This window comes from Psammomys obesus, unplaced genomic scaffold (assembly GCF_907164565.1).
Source record: "Psammomys obesus unplaced genomic scaffold, mPsaObe1.curated_primary_1811, whole genome shotgun sequence".
NCBI lineage: Eukaryota > Metazoa > Chordata > Mammalia > Rodentia > Muridae > Psammomys > Psammomys obesus.
The window spans coordinates 13742513-13760263 of NW_026585895.1; positions in this window are offsets into that span (position 1 = coordinate 13742513).

Sequence of the window (17751 nt, forward strand, 5' to 3'; positions counted from 1 at the left end):
TCTTCCTTTAATTATCTGAGGTGTTTTGTCCTGTGGCAGAAAGCTAACAGAAGGCCAATCTGAAAAAATTCCTGGGAGAGGAAGCTTCAAAGTGTTTGCTGCTCAGTCATGTAGATGGGAGTTCAGATCCCAGAAGCCACATCAGGGTGTGTTTATAACACTTATAACTTTAGTTCGGCGGCCTATCCTGGTCTCCGGCTGAAAACACACACACACACACACACACACACACACACACACACACACACACACGACAGCTTTTTTTTTTTTTTTAAGCAATTGACCAATGAGCTGTAAAGGAAATGCTCTGGTTTGTTTTGTTTTGAGCTGGGATCTTGTGTTTTTCTGATTAGTTTTAAATCTCTGATTTTAAGGGACTCTCCTGCCTCAGCATTTGAGTAGCTGAGATATGCCACCATGCCTGGCTTGTAAAGGGCATTTTTGGTTCAATTGGAGAAACTTGAATATGGTTGTTAGAGTATCAGGCTTAGAAGAGAAATATTTATTTTTATGAAAAGAAAGTTAATTATTGGGGGAACTGTCTAGAAGACAGGCTGAGCCTATAGGCATATGAAATCATTTTTTAAAAATAAAGTAAATATTAGCTCATTCCTCTACATATGACTATCTGGGATGATATGAACCAGGGGCTCAGAGTATTGACCTCTGAGTGGTAACAGAAATTTTGTTTGTTTTTGTCTTGGCTGGTTTTATATTCTATAATGCTCACAGAATGCCTTTTTAAATAATATTTTTTCTTTAAAAGTTGAAAATGAAATACCATTTCTCTCTTTGCTGCTAATAAACCAATTATCATATCCATAGAAGGTCCGACAAGCACATAATTGAATAAATGAAAGCTCAGTCAGGCAGCTTCTCAAGAGCATGGAGTGCAGTGGGATTGGCTCCATGTTGCTAATGTTTACCAGAACGCCTGGCCACCAATACAGTGAATACATATCTAATACAAGACAATGAATATAACAAGTGGATTTGTTGATAATGACCTTATCCTGCTGGGCAGTTCATAATCTACTTCATGGTGCTGATATGCTAAGTTGGCAAAGTTTTAGATTAAAGGTCGGGAGATGGCTCAGTGGGTGAAAGCGTTTGCCTCAAGAGTAGAAAGACCTGAGCGCAGACCTCCAGAACCCACATAAAAAGCCCGTCCACTGCCGCAGGAGTCCATTATAGCAGGAAGCAAGTCAGAAAGATCTCAGGGGCTTGCTGGCCGCCAGCCTCGCTCCACGTTCGTAGAGACCCCGCTTCAAGGAACTAAGGCAGAAAATGAGGTCGGAACACACACTGACCTCCCCTGGCCTCTGCACATGTGCTTATGTGCACACACACGCACACACATGAGAGACAGACACACAGACACACAGACAAAGACGGGGGGGGGTTGGACAGTTTTTCTTAAATATTCGCCACAGTTTGCAGATTCCAGCAGTAGAGCTTTGGTAGACCATAAGCAAGCCCAGCTGTTTTTGTCAGTTTTTTTTTTTCTAGAGAAACAGAATTAGGAGACCGGGTATTAAATTGGAATATATATTTTTATGTAAATTTGGGTATATGTACACATATAAATTTGGATATATATATATATATATCGGATTAAAACAGTAACCAGAGAAGAATCACTCCTGAGAGTGAGAACTCAGTAGTCACTTGGTCCTTAACACTAAATGTCTCAACAATTGGTGTAGTCCCACGATGGCTGTCTCTCACAAGGGGTTGACAAGCAGTGGTCACTCCATCCACAAGGCAGGATGCTTCTGTGGTCCCAGTCTGCTGCCAGAAGCCCGGAAGGTTCCTAGGGAGCTGCTGGTCCCTAGTCCATGATGAAAGCTTGGAAACTCTGGTTCCAATGTGAGTGAAGGAATCAGAGCTGCAGCAGGAGGAGAAGGACGAGGGCAAATCAACTCCACGGCAAGAGGAAAGTCCAAGTAAACAAGAATGGACATGATCTCCCTTCTGACTCCCAGTGTTTATCTGACTTATCCACGCAGTTCTCTGCGTTTGTAGGAAGAGAAACCCTGTCTTTCATGGCCCATTTTGAATGAACTTCTTCACCCCTCAGTTCAGAGCAGCTCTCTCTCATTCTGTGTTCTTGGAACAGGTAGATCTTTCATTTCTGTTAAGACCATGGCCATCACCGCAGGCTTGTCTTTCTCCTGGGCTAAGAATCCTATTTTTTTTTGGGGGGGGGGCCCAGGGATGTAGCTCAGTGTTAGAGTATGGAGGGGGTGGAGTATGATTACATCCGTTCACTTTTAGATCTCGAAAGTACTGTTAGTATTTGTCAGTTAGTGTTAGCGTGTGCAAATTCCCTGCTTCCATCTCTTATTTTTCCAAATAGGTACATTTAAAATATGATCGATCTGAACTAACTGCGTGTTCAGAATAGCTTCACAAACAGTTACTCTGGCTCCTCTTTCTGCTTCGCCAAAACATCTATTATGTCTTCAGTGGCACTTACTAGCAAGTGAGGCAGAGATTTGAGAATTTAAAAAAAATATAACCATCACTCCTGTTCCTGGTACCAGTTTGCCTTCTTCATTTAGCTGGGAAATAGGCTTAAATGGAAGGCAAAGAATAAGATCCCAAGGATGCTGCCAAAGTTAATGTAAATAAATGCTACGTGGTGGAGGAGAACACGTGGGGAATTACTGTCTGCACTGATTACAGTCTGAGTCAGAACCTGCTGCAGGCAAGCTGGCATTTTGAAACATCACAGGCAGCAGAAAAGTGAGGTCCAGCAAAAAAACGAAACAAACAAACAAACAAATACCCACAGGCTAAAACCACCAGACCAGAAGCAATTTACTTCTGTAGAACCAGCATTCACATGTTTCACCTGGGTTTGGCTAATTCTGAATTATCATGAATAAGTAGCTCATGATGGAAGGGCTGCTTTTCATCATATTGATGAATCAGCCTTATCTCCCTGCCCATAACCTGGGAACAGCTGGCTCCCGACGTATGGACAGCAACCCTTCCTGAGTGGATCAGATAAGGGGGCATTTCACAGGCAACCCCTTCCTACTGTAGAAATAGTCATGTTAACCCCACAGGAGTCCAGCCACTACTGCCCAGACCACAGGAGAGCTGATGACCTTCAGGTAATGCCTAACTCCGCTTAACAAGGAACCCAGGAAGTGGCATTTTAGCAGGATTTCTGCCCCATAGAACACAGGAGAGGGAGAGCTGGCCTGAGCTGATGAACAGATTGCTGTCTGGGAACTGGCAAATGCAAAGAGAAACACAATGTTCACGGATTGGCATATTAGAATGACATCTGTGGCTGGTGTTCGCCTGCGTGTGTGGTGGTGACAGAGGACTGACAGAAAACAGCTTCTCAGTGAGCAGCGTTGAAGGGGCACTGGTTGGTGTGAGTGCGATGTTAATAGGGAGCGATAGAGGGTTGGCTTTCTACCTTGGGTGGTTATCAGGAACTATAAAAATGTAAAAGAGGAGTGTGCTACCATGCTTGGCTTGTTTATTTATTTTTGAAGCAAGCTGTTATCTTGGAACTGTTCTTAGAGTCACAGAAAAGTCGTGGACAGTACACACAGTTCCCACGTGCTCTTCACTGTTTTTCCGATTGTTAATCTTATGTCAACATCGTGCATTTGTTAACCCCAGGAATCCCGCCTTTACATCATGAACTGAAGTCTATGCTTTTTTCCACAGTTTTCCACATTTTCCCGTTTCACAACCCTATATCACAGTTATTGGTCCCATGTCCTTTTGTCTTCTCTGGCTTGTGACTATGCCTTAAGCTTCCCCATTTTTCATGACCACGACAGTTTCAAAAAGCCTTGCTCAGACATTTTAAAGCATATATTCCATTTGAGCATGTCTGCTGTTTTTCTCATGATAAGACCGGGGTTACCGGTTTTGCCGAACTACACTAGAGAAGGGAAGTCCGTGCTTGCTGTTGTACAGGATTCTGTGCTGTGAACCTGGGTTACTGTTGGCCATGTTACCCGCCCACTTTACAATGCTGTCTGCCTTTTGGTTCTGATAGTCAGACTCCAGACCAGGCGCTTGCGGGTTCTTGGTTTCTTATACAAGGATTGAAGCAAAGGCACACACAGATTTACAGAGCAGCAATGCAACTATTCAAAAGCGAAGGCATGGTACAAATCAGAGAGAAATATGCTGCCAAGAGTATCTGCAGCCACGTGACAATGCTCAAAAGCTCTGATTGGAGGCTTCCTTTTATGGGGTTCAAGAAAAGTACTTGTCTGGTTGCTAAGGGTTGTAGTGCTGGGTGGTTCTCTGTGTTGATTGACAAACCCCTTCCCATGATGCATCTGAGTTCAGTTATACACATGCCCAATTATGCATAGGCGAATACGGTAAATAGGAGATTCTCCCTAAAATTTCATGTAGAAGACAATTTTGTCCTACTGCACTTGTACCCCCTAAACCGATTTAGACTGGACTGGCTTCCCTAACCTTCTACCTGAAAGTAGTACTAAAGCGGGATTGAATAGAAACCGTGACTGACAGTTGCTGAGGAGAGGAGGAAGTTGTTTCTTTGTTTGGAGTGAGAGGTGTGCATGTTGCTTGAGGCAAGAGAGTGTCCTCTGTTTTGAGAAACTTTGCTAGGAGAGGGGTGTGTGTGTGTGTGTGTGTGTGTGTGTGTGTGTGTGTGCGCGCATAGTACATGCAGGTAAGGGGCCTAAGCTGCCAATTGCATTATAGAAGAGGGCTCCGTTCATCCTCCAAGCCCAGGGGCGTCCCAGGTTATTAAACCACTCCACATGCTGTCCTGTCTGGTTACTAGGAAGTTACTATTTACTCTTTCCCAAGGAAGCAAGTCACCGTGTCTAGACGCCCTCAAGGAGTGAGGAGCATACATGCTGGGGGAAGAGACGTTAAGTGATTAAATTATCTAATACTTCTGTAGGGAAGTTTTCTCTTTGTCATTTATTTGTTAAGTCATTTATTTACATCCAAATGGCCCCCATGTCTGCTTATTTTATACTCAGCACTGTTATTCTTTGCTGGTAGAGTGAAAAATGGCAGGCTTTGTTGCCTGAGTTGTACCTGTGTCTCCTGCCTAATCACTCCTCCCTTTAACTGTGTGGAGCCACTAATCTTTCTTCTATCCTTATACTTTCGTAATTTTGCCTTTTCCAGACTAGCACCATCCAACACGTAGCCTTTTAGGTCTGGTTTCTTTTGTTTCTAAAAATTCACTTAAGATCCATGTGTGAAGCCAGATGCTAATGCCTTTAACGTAGCGGTTTTCGAGGTGGAGGAAGCAGGAGGAAAAGTTCAAGGCCAGGTTAGGCTGCACAGTGAATCTGAGGTCAGACTGGGCTATAGAGACCCTTTCTTAAAATTAGTTAACCAATACATAAACGATTTTCTTTTAAAAAGAAGACAAAGCGAAAGAAAAGCCCGGTATGGTGGCATGCACCTATAATCTCAGCACTTGGGAGGTAGAGTTAGGGAGTTCAAGGTCATCCTCAGCTGAATGTTCAGCAAGTTTGAGGCCACCCTGAGTTATTTGAGAGCATGCCTCAAAAGGAATGGTGCATACAGTCAAGCAAAAAATCAATACTCTGTGAACTCTATTGCATGCTTATCACTGACTGGCATTCCGCTCTGTGGATGTGTTTATTTTGCCTTGCCATTCACCTGTTGAAGGATACATAGTTTCCAGTCTTGTTTTGTTTATTCATCAATGAAGCTGCCATAGCATTCATGTACATGTTTTGGTGTGGACACACTTTTTCATTCACTTGAGTTAAAATGAAGGATAGAATGTTTTTTTTTTTTTCTGGGATTGTATTTGGCTAAGTGTGTAGTTAACTTTAGAAACAACTGCAGACTCTCTTTGTATTTTATGTGATTGGGGTTTGTTTGTTTGTTTGTTTGTTTGTTTGTTTTTGTGCATTCCCATCTGCATAACACTTCCTTGCTTGGTGCCAAGTAGGCCAGAGAGGGTGTAATTCCCTGGATCTGGAATTACAGATGAGTGTGAGCTGCCCTGTGGGTCTTGGGAATCAAACCCTGGGTCCTCTAGAAGAGCAGCCAGTGCTCTTAACTGCTCGGCCATCTCTCCAGACAGAAACTGTCTTTTTAAGTGTCTATCCTTGGGGCTGGACAGACGGTTCAGCAGTTAAGAGCACTTGTTCTTGCAGAGAAGCCAAGTTCAACTTCCAGCACCCATGTGATAGTTCACAGCCATGAGGAACTCCAGCTCCAGGGGACCCAACACCCTCCTCTACCTCAGGCACCAGGCATGCATGTGGTGCATGTATCTACACCAAGGCAAAACAGTCACACATGTTAAACAAGAAAAAAAAAAATAAGTAGCTTTACTTGAACCAGGTGTGGTGGCTCATGCCTTTAATCCCAGCACCACAGAGGCAACAACAGATGCAGGTGGAACTCTGGGAGTCTGCAGTGAGTCCGAAGTCAGCTGGCTTACATAGCAAGTTCCAAGTCATCTACTGTGGATACTAGCGAGACCATACCTAACAAAAAGGAGGACGAAGGAGATGGGGAAGAAAGACACTGGACGAAATGGCTGTACTGACTTATGTAAATCAGTATGTAAATCATTTATGTAAATCAGTCCGCTTGCAAGAGGTGGGCAACGCCATCACTCTACACCCTCAGCAACATTTGCTGTTTATCACTTTGTGTGTGTGTGTCGTTGGTTGTTGGTGTCGTCGTCAAGGATTAAACCGAGTGCTTTGAGCAGAGGCAACTGCTGTACCACGATCTACACCCTCAGCTGTTTTGGGGAGGTTGACTATTCAAGTAGGTGTGTAGGAGTAGCTCATTTCCATCTCCCTGAGGATCCATGTGACTAAGCACCATTTCGTGGGTTAATTGCCATCCTAATATTCCCTGTTGAGGTGTCCATTTGGATTTTCCCCTATGTTTAAATGAGGTTGTTTAGTTTTGTATTGTTTAGTTTTTGTGGGTTATTTGTATGTTCTGGATGTGACTCTTTACCAAGCATGTGACTTATGAATATTTCCCTAGCTTTCGTACTCCTAATGCTATCCATCACAAAACAAAACTTTTAAGTTTTGATAAAGTCCAATTTATCATATTTTGCTATTAATGTAAACACTGAAGACCAAACCAAGATTATGAAGGTTTTCTCCTTGGTTTTCTTTTTTGTTTGTTTGTTTGCTTATTTTTATTTATTTATTTTTGAGATAGGGTCTCACTGTGTAGCCCTGGCTGACCTTTGAACTCACAGAAATATACCTGTTCCTGCCTCCCTTGCGCCGGGATTGAAGAACCTAATTGTACATAGCTCATCTTGACATCCTATTGTTCTTATTACCATGTATGTTAAAACACCTAAAACCTTTATTGTTCAAAGTAGCCTGTCTGGCTTTTTGCAGATGAAAGCCGGCGTAACGCAGCCTTGCCAGACCTGGCCCTTTCAACTGCCCGCCCCGCGCTGAATCTTAACAGCCACGTTGCCTGATTTGAGGGACTGTTGCTTCCAGAGATTATTACCTGTGGGTCCTTTGAAGATGAAAGGCACAGACAGAACTCAGCAATTAGTGCCTCGGGAACTCTAATGACCTATGCCTGACACTTACCTTCCTTGCATGATGAGCTGTTTCGGCGTTTTCTCCCTTGATATTGCGAAGACATGAAAGTCCATGAGTTGCGCCAAATCCTATCGGATCATGGAGAAAGTCAACAGTTGTTCTACGGTGCTGCGGAGGAGGGGGTGTGTGTGTGAAGCTTATGTTGTCATCTCGGGCTATTGATTCTTCCCTCGTTCTGTATCGCCAGACAATGCCGTTCACACTGTTAAAATATAATGTGTACAGCGATATGCAAGGGCCAATGCTGAGGGTCTCTTATCTCAAGGACACACGGTGTGTCAAGGGGCTTTCAGGGCACAAAGGGCCTGAGAAGACATTCCTCCTGGTGCCTGAAAACCCTAAGGGGATTCCTGGTTTCCTGTTAAGACGAAACTCTTCCTTTCCACGATGCTGTTAACAAGTGATTTTCTCTTGGAGGATACGATGGGGGCACATCTGGAGTTAAAATAAAAATAAAAATTTCTCAGTTTAATAACTATGATGTGAGTCATTTTCTTTTCTATTGGTCTCAAAAGATCTTTTTTTAATTTAATCACTTTACCCCCTGATCCCAGCCCTCTTTTTCCTCTCCTCCCAGTCCTGCCCCTGTCCCCCCTTCTCCTTCTCAGAGAAGGGGGGCCCTAAGGGGTACAGACACACCCATGCACTGACTTGAGCCACTTTTTGAGAAGTGTACTGTGAGCCAGCAAGATGGCTCAGTACGTGGAGGTGCTTGCTACCAAGCGGGACCAACCTTTGACCCCTGGGAGCCATGTGATCGAAGGAGAGAACTGACTCCCCAAAACTGTCTTCTGATATCCGCTAATGTACTGTAGGACCTATGTGCCCCTCACCTGTCTCCTAAATAAATAAATAAATAAATAAATAAATAAATAAATAAATAGATAAAATGTGATGAAAATAAAAAAGAAAGTGTACTGAAATGTAACTGGGTCCGAGTGACATTATTAACAAGAAAAACAGTGAACTGCTCTAGTGTGGACAGAATGTTTTGTTTTGTTTTTTTTTTTTGTTTTTTTTTTGTTTTTTGCAAATATTGATGCATTATTAGTAATGCTAAATTATTGATGTAACCAAGTATCACAAAATCATTCCTTCATAGCCAGAATGAACTGGGCAGGGTTTAAGAGAAATGGCAGTAGTGGGGGACATGGGAAAATGGATATTTTGATTTCTTTTTAAATGATCTATCTGGCTACCAGTATTGTCAAATGTGGTTTCTCAAGAAGAGTTCAAACTCAAAGTCCTTATATGAAATACATCACTTTTAGCAACGAATTAACGTGGTTTTAAAGAGCCAATATTTTGTGGACGAAAAGAACAAAGACCAAACAAATACATCTTGTCGATGTCTATAGAGAGAAGGCTGGACAGACATATCTGCAGGCATTCAGGTCTGTAATTCAGATACTCTTCTGCGCTACTGCTGTGGTCTGACTGTGAAATGTCCCCCTCTGGTTCCTGTGTTTGAACACTCGGTCGCCAGCTAATATTACTGTTTGGGAGGGTTACAGAAACTTCAGGAAGTGGAGCCTTGCTGGAGGAATGGAACTGTGTCACTTGGGAGGCTTTGCAGGCTTTGCAGTTTTACAGCTGGGCTCTATTTTCTGGTCTCTGTCTACTTCCTGTGTGCGGGTGAAGTGTGATCAGTCTGCTTCCTGACTGCCAGCCTGGCCACATCCTCCTGCTGTTGCTTTCAGTGCTAAGATGAACTGTATCCGGTCTGGAACCGTAAGCCCAAATAAACTCTTCCCAAAGTTAGTTTTTGTCAGGTCAGGCTATTGTAATTTTTTTTTTTTATCACAGCAACAGAAAAGCAACTAATACAGGTAGGGAGTTAATAACTGTCAGTGTCTTTTAATGATTGCAATAACAGCATCTTAAACTTGTTAGACATACTGGCCAACGACATTGCCATTTATTTTGCAGAGCAGTGTCAAACTCTTCTTGTTTGATCCTATGGCAAGAACTTTAATTCTCTTCTTTCAGGGGAAGGAAGGGAGAGAGTGTGCGTTGACTCAGTCACAGAAGCGGACATGTAGCAGAACCAGGAGCAGCAATTTTGAGCCCAAGTCCAGGAGTCCTTTCTGCACTTCCAACCGCAGAGGTGCCATGACTTCCGTGTGCTGGCTGACTACCATGCCTTCCTATTCCCTCTGACAGTTTCATAGCTTTTCATGATCCTCCCATATCAATGGACTTAATTAAGGTAACCTCTTATAGACTGGTTCACAGGCAAACCCTAGGCAGGCAATCCGTCTTGAGACTGTCATCCCCCAGTGTTCCTGAGTTGTGTCAAGCTGACAAAACTTAACCATCACAGGAAGTGAGGTCTGAACACTTCTTAAGCAGTACCTATTCTGTTCTTTGTTAAAGCACATCATTTCATTCATTAGTGCTGGGATGAGGCTCCGGCCTCATGTGTACTAGGTAAGTGCTCTCTCTCTCTCTCTCTCTCTCTCTCTCTCTGAACCACCTCCCCAGCCCCTTTCGTTTCTCTCTAACCTACCATTGAAGCATCCAAAAGGTGGTGATCGTCAGAGCAGCCTTCCTCTTGGTTAGATGGCCATCAGTACTTACCGTGATGCTTGCTTGAAGTGTTTGTTCATGTGGCTGTCATGTTAAAGTAATTTCCCACTAATCTTGCTTAAAGTTTTATTAAGAAAGCTGCCAAAGTATTTCAAGTGCATTTTAAAACATATTCCTAGTATTTTTTTCATTTAACTTGTGATAATATTTTTTTTTCCAAAAAAGAAGCTATTCTATTTTGCCAGGAAGCGTTCCATATTAAAAAAAAAAAAGCCTTTGGGTGGTATTATTATTATTATTATTATTATTATTATTATTATTAATACTAAGCTTGTATATGTGACTTGTAGTACAGTATTTCCTCAGTACAGTATTTAGAAAAGTTTAAATCTATAGCCGAAATTGCTATGTAGTTCCTTTTTTTATTTATTGGATTTAATGATGGCTTGCCTGTTGCATTGTCTCTCCTGATGGAAACCATATATCTAATTGCTTGTGTGTCAGCAACTAGAGAACAGGGACCAGGTCATGTTTGATTTCCTGTCTTTTCTGTCAAGCACGGTGCTTAAGGACATGATAGGCACTTGATAAATCTGTTTGAATGGTGAGAGGAACAGCATTTAGACACACTTTCCTACAATCCAGTTTTCCCCAGTGTTTGACGTCTGCCGTATATTATCTTCATAACTCATGCACCGGTCCCAGTAACTTAGTGTTCCTCCTTTTACTAGTTCCCAGGCAGAAATACATTATTGAATTCTGGGCTGTGCTAAAATGAATCAGCTAGAGATAACTGCACCAACCTGGATGTATCTTAGAGATGTTACACCAGAGAAAAAAGTATTGGCATCATTTGGTCTGTGTGCTAAGTGCTTGGGGCAATCAGGAAGTGATGAAATCTTTAAGAGGGGGTCTGATGGAGGGTTGAGGTCGTGAGATGTTCGTATCTTTTTTCTTTCACATCTGTGCCATGTCGTATGCAGTTCTGTTCTATTGTATGATTTTTTTTTCCATGCTAGGCTGCCAAACCACAGATCCAAAATCAATGGGACCAATTATGGATTGAACCTGTGAGCCAAAAAGACACCTTTTTTCTTTGTGCTTTGAACTGATCCTCGGCCATTTTGTTAGGCACCGGTATTCATTTTGCACTGTGTGTAAACGACTGATCTGTGTAACATCGCTGCACACTGTTCAGTATCGAGGGCTTAGAACCATGTGAACGACACGCGTGTGGCTCATTGGTCATTGGCTTCTGATCTGTCAACTCAAGGCACTGGAGGGGGTCTGGAAAACAGCAGAGGGAGAGATACCATCTTTTCTCATTTGTTTGTTTCTGTTTCTGGCAGTACTTCCAGCATGACGACACCATCAGCAGGAGGAGGTAGCAGAAGAGCCTCTGTGGCTATTTTAGCAGTGCCATGCCAACATGGCTACACTGAGATTGGTTCCAAAGGTTCAGAAAAGGCTGGAGAAGCAAGTGGGATAATGGGGTTGCTGTAATTTTCTCTATTTGGGCTCCAGGTTAATTCCTTCAGTGTTCAGAAACTGAGTGGTACGAACTACCTCACCAGACTACCCTGACCTCTGGCTTTTACTTAGTTTAGGACAATGGGAAGCATTGGCAAGAGGGCAAAGGTCAGAGCACCTGCCTATGACTCATGCACTACAATGGCACCCACCACTGATCCTTCTTGTCACCAACTCTGTGTCCTGTTAATTTTTCAAGCATTGTGTCCACAGTCAGGGAGCAGAGAGAGAGAGATGAATGCAGCTGCTTAGCTCACTTCCTCCCTCTTCTACAATCAGAACCTTAGGGAATGGTGCCACTCACAGTGGGCAGGTCATCCCACATCAACCTATTTGAGGTAAACCCCAGTTCCTGAAAGGCCAGCCCAGCAGCACCTAGTTAATCCTAGATCTCATCAAGATGACCACTGAAATTAGGTTTAATCATCACCAAACCTGAGGATATGGATTCTGGCTCTGGGATCAGTTTGCCTTTGAGATAAATTAAGGAATTGAGTTCCTCATTCATAATGATAAGAACAACAGTGTCACCTTACAGGCCTATTGTCATAATTGGCAAGAATAACATATGATAACATCCCAGGCTGCTACTTAGGGCCCTCAGTGGATCACAGATGCCTTCCCTGTGAATATCAGGAACAAGTCCTGGTCACAAAAACTGCTGCAGTGATGCTTTTGCTGTGCTCCAAGGAGGCTGCTTTCACTGTAACGTAAAATATATATATATATATAGATATATATATCTATATATATCTATATATATATATGAGTTCCTTCTCTGAATACTTACGGAAGATGTTCAATGTAGAGAGCTTTTAAAAATGTGAGAATATGGGGCTGGAGGGATGGCTCAGTGGTTAAGAGCACTGCCTATTCTTCCCAAAGGACCGGGGTTCAATTCCCAGCATCCACATGGCAGCTCACAACTATCCATTTCCAAGGGATCAGACACATTCATACTAATGCACCTAAAATAAAATTAAGTAAATTAGTTAAAAAAATGTGAGAATATACAGGGATACAAGTTAAAATGTTGCTGTGATTCTGACGTAACTTACAAATGAATATCGGTATTGAAGACTAGACTAACAGTGTCGATGTTCTGTAACATATAATAAACGGAAAACATTTCACTCTGTCAGACGTCCTGTTGCTTCTGGCTGTGTTAACATTCTAATGGCTACACTAGAGTTCACTTATTTATTACATGGCCTGGGTTGTTTTTTGTTGTTGTTGTTGTTTCTCTACTGTTTAATTGCCACAATTAATGCTATAGTGGACATCCTTGCTGATATATTGCTGAGCTCTTTGGAGAAAATATTTGTGGAAATTTTGGTTAAATGTTGTGTATGTTTTATGACTTAAAGCACACACACACAGAGGGAGGGAGGGAGAGAGAGAGAGAGAGAGAGAAAGAGAGAAAGAGAGAAAGAGAGAGATCTCCTATGGATGTATATCATGGAAAGGAGTATCTAGCTATGGTGAGGAGTGCTACTTTTCCCAAATACTGCTTTTAAAAAGAGTAGCTGGAACAGACATAAGTCTGCAACAGTGGGTTAACCACATTGGTGAGTAAAGAGTATGAGGGTCGTGCCCTAGGGCAGAGGGCTCCACATGGCCATTGGAAGCACACGTTGACAGACTGCGTGCAGAGAGATTCTAATTCAGCTTTTTAAGCACCAGCTTCTACTTAGTCAGCTAAATGTAAACAGCAGCCGGAGGTGATCTGGTAACTAGATCTGTGGCTTTTCTGACTGTTCGCCCATGGCGACTCAGTTGTAAAGACAATGTAACACAAATCAAGTGCTGCATCCCTGCCCCGGACAGATGTGGCTTTCCTGTGTCCTGGATACTTTGTACCTTTTCTCCCTCTAGTTTGTGGGTCTTACGTCCACTCTCAACTGGTTAAATGGGGAGGAGAAAGATAAGTATCAGCTACCAAGGCCTTCTACTCTCTTGTTAATTAATTTCTGCAATAAAAACCCACTGGCACCTGCCAGCTTCAGACTACAATGGAACCAATGAATTTGAAAAATAATTAAAGCTAATGAGCTGCTCCTCTGATAGGATGCGGAAAACTTAACAGCCATCATTAGGGAAAAGCGCAACGTGAGGAAGTGTCAGTTACTGATAACCAGGACTTCTTCCCCTTGTGCTGAGAGAGGACCCTGCCCATATGGGAACGCCATGCTCCACTGAGTCAGAAGAGCGTCGCTAGGCTTACAAACTGAGAGTGAACGAAGGCCGAGTGCTAATCTGGGAAATGTTTCCCCAAGGCTGAACTGTGAGACCCATCTCCCTAGCTCCCAAACCCATGGTGTCAGAATGCTGGTAAGAATTCACGACAGTCTCCCCCAAGCTCCATGAGCCCCAAAGCAGGCTGCCTAACTCTGTACCTCTACATAATAAAAATAAGATTTGGAATTAAGGTTATGGAGATGCTGGGTCCTAAACGGACAAAGGTTGTCTGGGAGTTGAATCTATCTGGATGGCTTCAGTGGAAATTGCTTGGAAGCCACTGGAGAGAGTCTAGCAACATGGGCTTGGGAGCTGCCTTGGTGGCTGGGAGGAAGCCATGGGTCTGATTAGTGCCTGTTCTACATTCTAGGGTCTGTGTTCTATTGTGAGGTAAATGGTGTAGAGGATAGTCAGGCCTTCTTTCATGCATCTTAATGGAAATGAATTTATTTTGACTCATATTCAAATAATTTGATTATACATCAAAACCTTCAGCTCACAAAACTAAAATAATCTTTTTTTTCCCAAAATAAATGCATTCAGGCTTAAAAGTGGATGAGGGTTAAAATGAACTAAATCTCAATACAGGTAGAACCTGGCTTTGCATTCATTGAAAATCTGAAATACTGAAGGCAATTTTAAAGTTGTTATTTTGGACTCCAGCTGTCGATAGTACTTTAGAATATAGCTTAGGCCATCAAAGTAAGGTTTATTTTTGTTTTGCTCATTAAATTAATTATCTTTGTTGTTGTTGAAACGGGGCTTCTTTCTGTGCTATGGCCTGCATGGCTCAGCGGTCCTAGAGATCTGACCGAGAATAACAGGAGACTAAAAAAGACAGACACAGTAAGGCAATGCTGGGATCAGGTGGGCCATGAGCCTGGATGGATCCAGCAGCTGGCTACTTACTGTTTATTATATAAAGCATGAACGGGGGTGGGCTTAGCTGCTCTCAGGATGGGGGCTCTGTAGGGAGGCAGGCACAGGGGGCTGGGATTGTGCAGACAGATGGGGTGAGAAAGCTTGGTCAACGCTGCCTGCACATGCTGTTTTGTGTTGTTAGCAAAGCGGCAACTGTTTTGTCAAGGAGAAGCTCCTGCCATTTCCCTAAGCCTGACCCAGGGAAGACCTTTCTATTTCCACGAGTCTGAGGCATGCTTATGTTATAAATGTTCAATCCTATGGAAGTACAATTGTCCCCCTTACCTCTGTATCCTAAACTGGACTTAAACTTGAGGCAATCCTCCTGCCTCAGTCTCCCAAGTGTTAGGATTACAGGTATGAGAACCAGGCAGTGGTAGCATACACCTTTAATTCCAGTACTCAGAAGGCAGAGGCAGTGGGTCTTTGAGTTCGAGGCCAGCCTGGTCTACAGGATAGCCAGGGAAACTCTGGCTCAGAGAAACCCTGTCTCAAGCAAGCAAGCAAGCAAGCAAGCAAACAAACAAAGGACAACAGGCATGAGCCACTGAACCTGGCTTCTAAGGTTTTAATTTGTAAAATTAAGCATTATTGTACTACATGTATGAGAAATCAGGAGATTTCTGCCCACTAAGCCATGACCCAAGGCTTTTCTAGCCTCTAGAGTTGCTTTTATGTTCAGTAAAAGCGCTCTGCCAAACTGGCCGGGCAGAGTTCCTCTCACCACACATCACTCTGCAGTGTCTGAGTCTTTCTCAGTCCAGTGACTTCCCCTTTCATTCTGAATCATCTTTAGGGCAGTTTTTCCAACCGTAAATCTCAAGTCCTATGCTACGGACAGAGCGCATTATTCAGCGAAGCCGACAAATGGAATGGTGACCAAGCCGGTTCACATGTGGACAGTGGGTGTTTCATTCAATTTCAAGGGAATAAAAGGCCTTATGCTCAGAGCAGTGCCCGCCGGCACTGACCTCCAGGAATCTCTTCCTTCCTCAGTGTCCTGGGGTTTTTCCAGGAGCAGAGATCACAAACAAAGATGGGATGCATGCTTTAAACAAACCTTGAAGCGAGTCAGAACTCGAGGCCAATTTAGTTATCCTGTGATGGACCAGGCCCCACTCCGAACAGCCAGGCTGGGGCCAAGTAGCCACGTCGCCCTGCAGCCGCTCAACACCTAGCTCTCACGTGACTCAAGAGTGGCATTTGAGGCCTTACCTTTGTGGTCCTCTCACCCACAAAACAGGTGACATCTGGAGAGGTGCTGTGACAGCAGTAGATAATTTGCAACGTCATACCCAGTGTGACGACGGTTCCCCATAACGTCTGACAAATGCACCATGACGGCCAGGCGGGCCCAGCCATTGCCATCGTTGTTCTGTGTTTTTCACTGAATGATGGCATAACCCCAAGGTGGATACTGTGCATGTACCCTTACTGTATGCACGAAGCAGCCGAGGCACGGAGCAGCCTGTGCTTAATGTCAGGCTTATGTCATAGCTCGTGTGAACGCAGGCAGTTTGGCTCTGTTCATGTTCTCGGCTATTATACTGCATTACTTCAGTGCTGTAGTTCTGAATAAAAGAGCTGTAAAGGACAAAATGTATACGATTGTTTAAATTTATAGCTACTTAGTAAACGTATATGGGGTAAGCTGTGTTCTCCGAGTCCCCTGTAAACACTTGTTTTCCTAATTGTTCAAAGAAGGAGGTAGACAGAGATGTGCCATGGTTTGTTCAGACTAACAACAGAACCCATGCTGGCAGTGACCCTGGGGTTGGGAGAGGAAGAGAAGACTGAGTTTAGCTTGGCCATGAAGTGAGGGGGGGCATGAGGGGGTGGTAAAGCTTCAGTCTAAAGCAGAAAGTTCCTGGCTCGGGTGGCCTGAGATGGGTGCCCTAACTTAGCGTTTGGGAATCCTCATTTGATCTAACTGAATGTTAAGTCCAGACCTTACCGTGGCAACCCAGCCCTGACATCATATTTGGAAGCGAGCAGCAGCAGGGAATTGCCTTGATGGAAATCGAGGATCCTAAGGTCCCAAGTCACTGTGTGGTTTCCAGCAAGCTGTGCTAGGGAAGTTAATTAAACCTAGGAATTGAATTTTTCTTTCTTTCTTTTTTTTTTTTTTTTTCCCCAAAAGAAATGACCATTGAGTGTTAATCAGCTGTAAAGAAGAGAGCAGAAAGCCAAGGGGATCCATAAAAAAGCTCTGCCCTGTAAGCACAGTTGCTTCACCTCTGACCTCCAGAGCTGAGAAAGGATTTGGCTCCAGCAATATTCTCTGGGAAGCTAGCAGCTTGAATTGCTGCCATGAGCAAATGAGTTTTCTCTGCTGAGAATGAATTCTCCTGAACTGCTGAAGTCTGTGTCCTGGGTGGCTATTATTTATTTGCTGAAGACACTTGGAAATATCCCCTACTGTCTACCCTGGGTCTGAAAGCTGTGGGCAGTAGTACTTAGCCTCAGGTCTGATGGAACAACACTCAGAAAGGAAAAAGTTGTGGGGTAAGGGATATCAAATGTGGGAAATGCCTACAAATACAGGCCTCAAAGTGAGCAAGTCATAAGAGGGCCTCATTTACTGTCCTGTCTCCCATCTTTTTTTTAAATTTAATTTTTAATTTTATTTTTGTTAATTACAGTTTATTCACTTTATATCCCAGCTGTAGCCCCCTCCCAATTCCACCTTCCCTCCCTCTTCTTCTCCTATGCCCATTCCCCAGTCCAAATGATAGGGGAGGTCCTCCTCCCCTTCCATCTGACTCTAGTCTATCAGGTCTCATCAGGACTGGCTTCATTGTCTTCCTCTGTGGACTGATAAGGCTGCTCCCCTGTCAGGTGGAGGTGATCAAAGAGCAGGCCAATGAGTTTATGTCAGAGACTGTCCCTGTTCCTATTACTGGGGAATCCTCTTGGACACTGAGCTGCCATG